At 38.0% G+C, this 5970-nt stretch overlaps 1 pseudogene across 1 annotated transcript; it reads left to right on the forward strand.

The window, feature by feature from the left end:
• Positions 1–984: 984 nt before the first annotated feature.
• Positions 985–4855, forward strand: LOC146459383 (uncharacterized; annotated as a pseudogene). Its single transcript, XR_014857941.1, has 6 exons — positions 985–1426; positions 1501–1566; positions 1851–2001; positions 2532–2633; positions 2899–3073; positions 4080–4855. The product of XR_014857941.1 is annotated as an uncharacterized LOC146459383 (transcript).
• The last annotated feature ends 1115 nt before the right edge of the window (positions 4856–5970 follow it).

Genomic DNA, 5970 nt, shown 5'->3' on the forward strand with positions numbered 1-5970 from the left:
GGGAGAGCCCATCGTTACTCCGTCAGTTTGCTCGTAGATCTTACCACAGGGGCACCCAACGGATCGTTTCGGTACAGTATCTGTTCCGAAGGCCCTTAATCCCCTACAATTTTCTAAAGGCAATTTTCATCTCGAACTTTCATGATATGGGAAATTTAAGGCCTGGTGTTGTCGGATTGATAAAAATGTCGTTTCGGGTACCGAAAAAAGGTCAGCTAAGATATTCGGAAAAGAAATAAGACCTAAGGTTTTCGGGAAAGGGACAAACGATGACCTAGTAATTTGGAGAAGACTCAAGTTCCCCTGTAGAATGACCAAACAGATAAAAATATTATAGCGCAGCCTAAAATAAACTTACAGAGCTTTAAAGGCACTCCAGATAGCCTGAAATAGCGTTTCAAAGGATCTGATAGAAAATTGTCGTTGGGTGCCCCTGTTACCATTGAATTGAAAAAGCTGGTCTTTTGTTGCTACTGAGATCTACTGACAGCAGTTCAATCAAATCAGGCTTGCTGATGTCCAGATCGTGTGTTTTGTAGAACCAGTTGTCAATAAAAGCTTTATGAGCAAGGATCTCGATAGTTTCTTGTAGCGGGACGTTCGTAAATAGAGACTTTTTTATAAAGATCAAATGAGTACGTCGTGTGGTGATGGGCCCAAATTAGTCGTACTTTCCCGCCTTGATCGACATCTCTGGCTTCTTCCAAGTTTGAACTCGCGACCCTTTTTCAACAAATTCGACACAGTTACTACTCTTCTCTCTAAACAAACTCAAATATCATGTACATGGGAAGAAACCTTCCACTTCCTTCAGCAATCCGGGAAATTGAAGCCTTCCTTCACCGCTAACTGAACAGAGCAGGACAGAAAGACGGAAATCAGAGAAATCCGAAATAACGGTTTAATCCGCTCAAGTAAAACTTCAGTCACAGTTTTAAAAACTAACACGGCTAGCTACCACAAAGATCAATTGGATACCTTGTGGAGTGTGACCAAATAAGTCGTGCTTTCCCGTCTTGACTGAAATCTATCGCCTCTCCCAAGTTTGAACTCGCGACCCTTTTTCAACAGATCAGACACAGTTACTAATCTTCTCTCCAAACAAACTAAAATATCTGGTACGTGGGAAGATGTCTTACGACTCTTCCACTTCCTTCAGCAATCCGGGAAATTAAGGCTTCCTTTACCGCTAACTGAAGAGAACAGGACAGAAAGACGGAAATCAGAGAAATTCAATACAGCTTAGAAGTAGTAAATAAACCAGTATTACCTTACTCTGGAAAACCTATAAATAGTAAAACGCACTTCTGCAAGTCTTATGATCTTGTAATTGCTTATGTTAATTGTCGCCAGATTGTTAGTCTGCTAAAAGCTGCACATTAACTACACCGAACGATACAGTTCTCAGCTCAGTTCTGCCATGAAGGTGACTTTTTTTAACGTTATTCTTAAATCTGGTCTTCATCTCTGCTTACTTTCCCTTTTAATTTTGCTTTTCAGATATTCGCAATTACAGTTCTCGGCTTGCAGATTTTATGCCTTCTTGCCAGTTTTACGCATGGAGAGGTTAGTATGAATAGAGAATGCACTGCTCAGTAAGGCTGCCCTCATGATGAGCCAATAAACTAGAAACAACCTGACTGTTCATTCATTACTGACAATCGTTTGAAGGTCATTTTCATCAAATTGCAAGCCGCGTATATAAATTTTTGACTCTTGCACTGTGTAATAAATTGAGATATTCTGCGTGAGAACTTCATACTTTATAGGATTTTCTGTTTTGAAAGGGAAATTGTCCCTTATAGTTTAGTCAGTGAAAAGTGCTCAACATTTCCTTCAAATGTTTCCAGGTTGATCGTTATCAAATGGATCTCGTGGAGAAGGGGACATCATATTCAGAGGAAATCGTTGTTGATGAAAAAAAAAGACGTCGAAGTTTTCCGAGTTCCTGCTTACAATGATGACGTCGAGGGCGCTGATATTTACCACGATTTTAAGATGGTAAGCGCACGTAATAATAATAATAATAATAATAATAATAATAATAATAATAATAATAATAATAATAATAATAATAATAATAAGATACTAGTAATATTAATAGTGACCTTATTTTAAAAATGTGAAAGTATTTAGTTCTGCACTGCAGTGCTAATTTGGGACACAAATGACTGAACCAAATTTGCAAACCGAACATCATGATAGTTGTTAACAATCCTACTGAACAGGGGTGGTCCAGGCACCCCTCCGCCCTGATAAAAGATGTATATCGGAATACGTGTATGTATTAAAAGATATTGGGTGAGCAGGTCCAGGTCAGTTACAAAAACTGTAAGTTTATGCTGAAAGTCACCGTAATATAGTTCTTTTTCTGGATGATGAAACGAAATTATAATCGATTGATAACGCGCTGTAACTGATATTAGGGTGTCATTTTGGTGATGCTTATATGGGGTAACAACACCAAATAGCTGGTTTATCCCTCGTTTCGGAAACCTCCATGATTGATACTTACGCTTCTTGATCTACAGCGTGTCACTGTTACCAGGATTCTGTCTCGAAAAGTCTGCTACATCTCAAAACTGGACTCAGCTATGCCATCACCAGGGAAACTGAAGGCGGACCTTGATCTGGTAAATAATCACATGTCGCCCTTTATAGTGAAAACGTGTTGAAATATTCGCCAATAAATTCTCCTTAGTGCTTGTGCCTTGAATTCGAAGAGAATTGCCCCAAAGTTTATCGCTCTGCCTAAGAGCTCTTCTTAAATTAAACTTTGCTGGTTACCAATGTTTTGTGGTCATATCAAATAAATAGCTAAACCTTAAAAAATATGATTCTTCTATAGCGGTTTTTCTTATTAATGCAGTTATTTCATCCTGCATTTCGATTCCACAGGCAGCTTCCCAGACTGGCACACTTCCAGGGGAGACAGATTCAAGTCTTGTGATTGTAACTGGACCGGCTAACAGACTTCTTCTCACGAAGCAGATCTTAGACTTTTGCGGAGCTTTGCCGATTTACAACACGGAACACACCAAAGTTGATCCAAGCAATGGAAATGAAACTGCGAGTAAGTAGGCACATTTTAAGCTGTTGATAACATCAGTAGACGTGATCCAGACCAATTGCTTCATTTCCCTTCTTGTTGGTTCGTTCTCGAAAGTCAGATGAATTTCTCTCACTGTCACCTCAGCTGAAATCAGTATATAATGAAAACTACAAGGAATTTCCTAAAAATGTCCTTTCATGCGACCTTCATTCCTGATGTAGAAAAAATTATACCGCGTTTGAGGACTGTTTTCTGTGATTTATATGCTACAAAATATGTTCAACTTAGTCTTTGATTTTCATTTAAGCAATTACAAGATAAAAACTGAATCAACTTTCCCTATCAAATTTTTATAATTATAATTAGAGTGAAGGGACATGGGGGAAAGGGAAAGGAAATAATTGAGGGACTTAAAGTAAAATGGCAGAACACGAGCAAGAATTGACAAGGATTCCTCTTCAAAGAGCGTGAGTTTGAAAAGTTATTCGATTATTTTTTGCCCTTATGACTGTAGCGCTGTTAGGCTGGTGATCGATTAGTCGAGGAGTGTGATTTTAAGTCGGATTTCCGGTCTCAAGTGTCGTAAATAATTCCTAGATATTCCATCGCCGTGATTAGGGTGGCAGCATGAATCTAGCACGAATATGAAAAATCAGTTTGAAACGCTGTCTTGCTTTGATTAGAAAGCTTAACTTGAGCGCTAAAAAGACCGGCTTTTGAGTGAGATTTTCTGAGTACGTAGGCGCCAGCCTTTTTTGGTCAACACATAGACCATGTTTCATGTCAGTCCAAATGTCAGTGCCATGTGTAATTTCAAAGACAAGCCTTCTGTAGTATTCTTTGACCTTGCTTTCTTGCGATGAGCCCTAATGAAAGTCTTGCTCTGGACTAGCATATTCCATCAGCCTAGAAAGTCTATTATACATGATTATATATTTCGCCGACTTCAAAGGAAGACTCTCCTAGGAGAGAAGGGTACCCAACAATGTGAAGCCAAAAACTTATATGTCTGTCACTTGCTTTGCAGTTATCCAAAACAGACGTCAGAAGCGAGACAAGATTATAACAAACTTTAAATCTTGCCTTCACTCGCTTGGAAGAGATGTTTTCGAATACGTGAAAAAAGGTGGCTGCGATGATCCAGATATAATTTGGAATTATAAATGCCAATTTTCCAGGAGTAGGTCCTGCTTCCATTATGTTACATGTAAAATTCAACGACCTTGGAATGTGAACTGCAAATATGTGCACAGAATTTCTCGGAGTCCAATCTGTTGTGACCTCGTTTGTCCTACCTAAGAGCTGCGAATGTTCCTTGCCAGCGGAACAGCTGTTTAGATTTGTTAAGATTTTGAATGTTTCTACTCGTTTAGTTTTCCTGGTTAAAAAAATTGATTTTGATTTGAAGTCCACGTAAAGGTTTAGGACAGAGTCAATAAAAAAAAATTAACTTTCGACGCTTTTTGGCACTTTTTCTTTAGGACGGACCGGGTACAGGTTTATGGGCAATTTTTTTCTGTCCTACCTATTTTTCGTAATTACACTTAAACCTATATTAAACGGTCACCCTTGCGAAACGGCTCATTTGACCCGCTTAATACAAGTGTAACTGGATTAAAAAGATATCAACAACAGAGCAATTTGGCGTAGGAGGAAAGCCACACAGGGCGAATTGGCCAGAAAAAATTTTCTACTTCCTTTTGTCAAGTGAAATTATAGCATTTGGTTACCAGAATGGACATACTTACAGTTACTGTTTTTAGAGCCCCCTTTTACAAAGTGGACGTTTAACACTTGCGAAGATATAAAAATGGACTCGTTGCGACTTTGTTATGAGGTGACCGCTAAATAGAGGTCGTTTTTACGGTGAATCGGGCAAGCAATTTTCGGGACTTAAAGAAATGACCGCCTAATAGTGAATATGCCGTTGTGAATTTTCTTTAGCTAGTTTGCAATATGTTTCTTTGCTTTGTCATTATGTGCCCCATTTTTGTACCACATTGAACATTCTAAAGTAAAAACAATGGCAGGTCAAGTGCGTCGGTGATCTGAATCAATACATTTACGTAAATAATAGGTGCTATCTAGGCACGCTAAATTTTCTTGGTTTTTACAGAAAAGGATAGTTCGTTTCTGCATTGTGCGACTACACTTGGCAATTTTCAATGAAATGTTCGCTGGAAAATTTAGCTCCTACTGATAAATATGCATAAATTATGGAACAAAAAATACTGGTCCAGATCATAAAGGCTATATTGAATGTGGAAAAAAATAGTTATCGAAAATCCTAACCAAGAAATATCGAAAACCTGTTACATTTAATACACACGTTTCCTTTTTCTTTCGCTAAAAATGGCTAAGTGATTTTAAACTCGATTTTCAAAATAGATTGAAAAAATAGTTTAGTCTTTAATAAAACAACGTGTTGATAGTTCAAGTATAGAGTACATAAAACTTTTCTGAGATAGTTTAGGCTATTGTAAAGCAAAATTGTTACTAGCTTAAAGTGTAAAGAAAATAATTAATCGTGCGTTGTGTTACCAAGCTATGTAATGATTGTAATGGTGCGTATAACAGGAGTCAAATCTTCATATGTATTTGACTTGACTATTTGACGTGATATGTTGTAGTGCATTCGAACCGCGGAGTTATCTGCGAGTTGATCTGACTGGAGCAGAATTTATTCAAGATTAATTTGTTGAACTGGAACAGATATTTTTTCGCAGCCCAGTAGGAACATAATTGAAGGTTGAACAAGAAAAATAAACAGCCCAGCCTATGTTACCACTGCGTTAAAAGAGGAGTATTCAAGAATGCGTGACCCAAAAAGTTGTTCAGAAAGCGGTGGGACAGAAAGACAAAAAATGTTTTCAGACGCTCGTCGGTGCCCCAAAAATACTTTTTTAGAAGATAACACC

Source organism: Pavona decussata, unplaced genomic scaffold (assembly GCF_977016875.1).
Source record: "Pavona decussata unplaced genomic scaffold, jaPavDecu1.1 SCAFFOLD_219, whole genome shotgun sequence".
In the NCBI taxonomy this organism is placed as follows: Eukaryota; Metazoa; Cnidaria; class Anthozoa; order Scleractinia; family Agariciidae; genus Pavona; species Pavona decussata.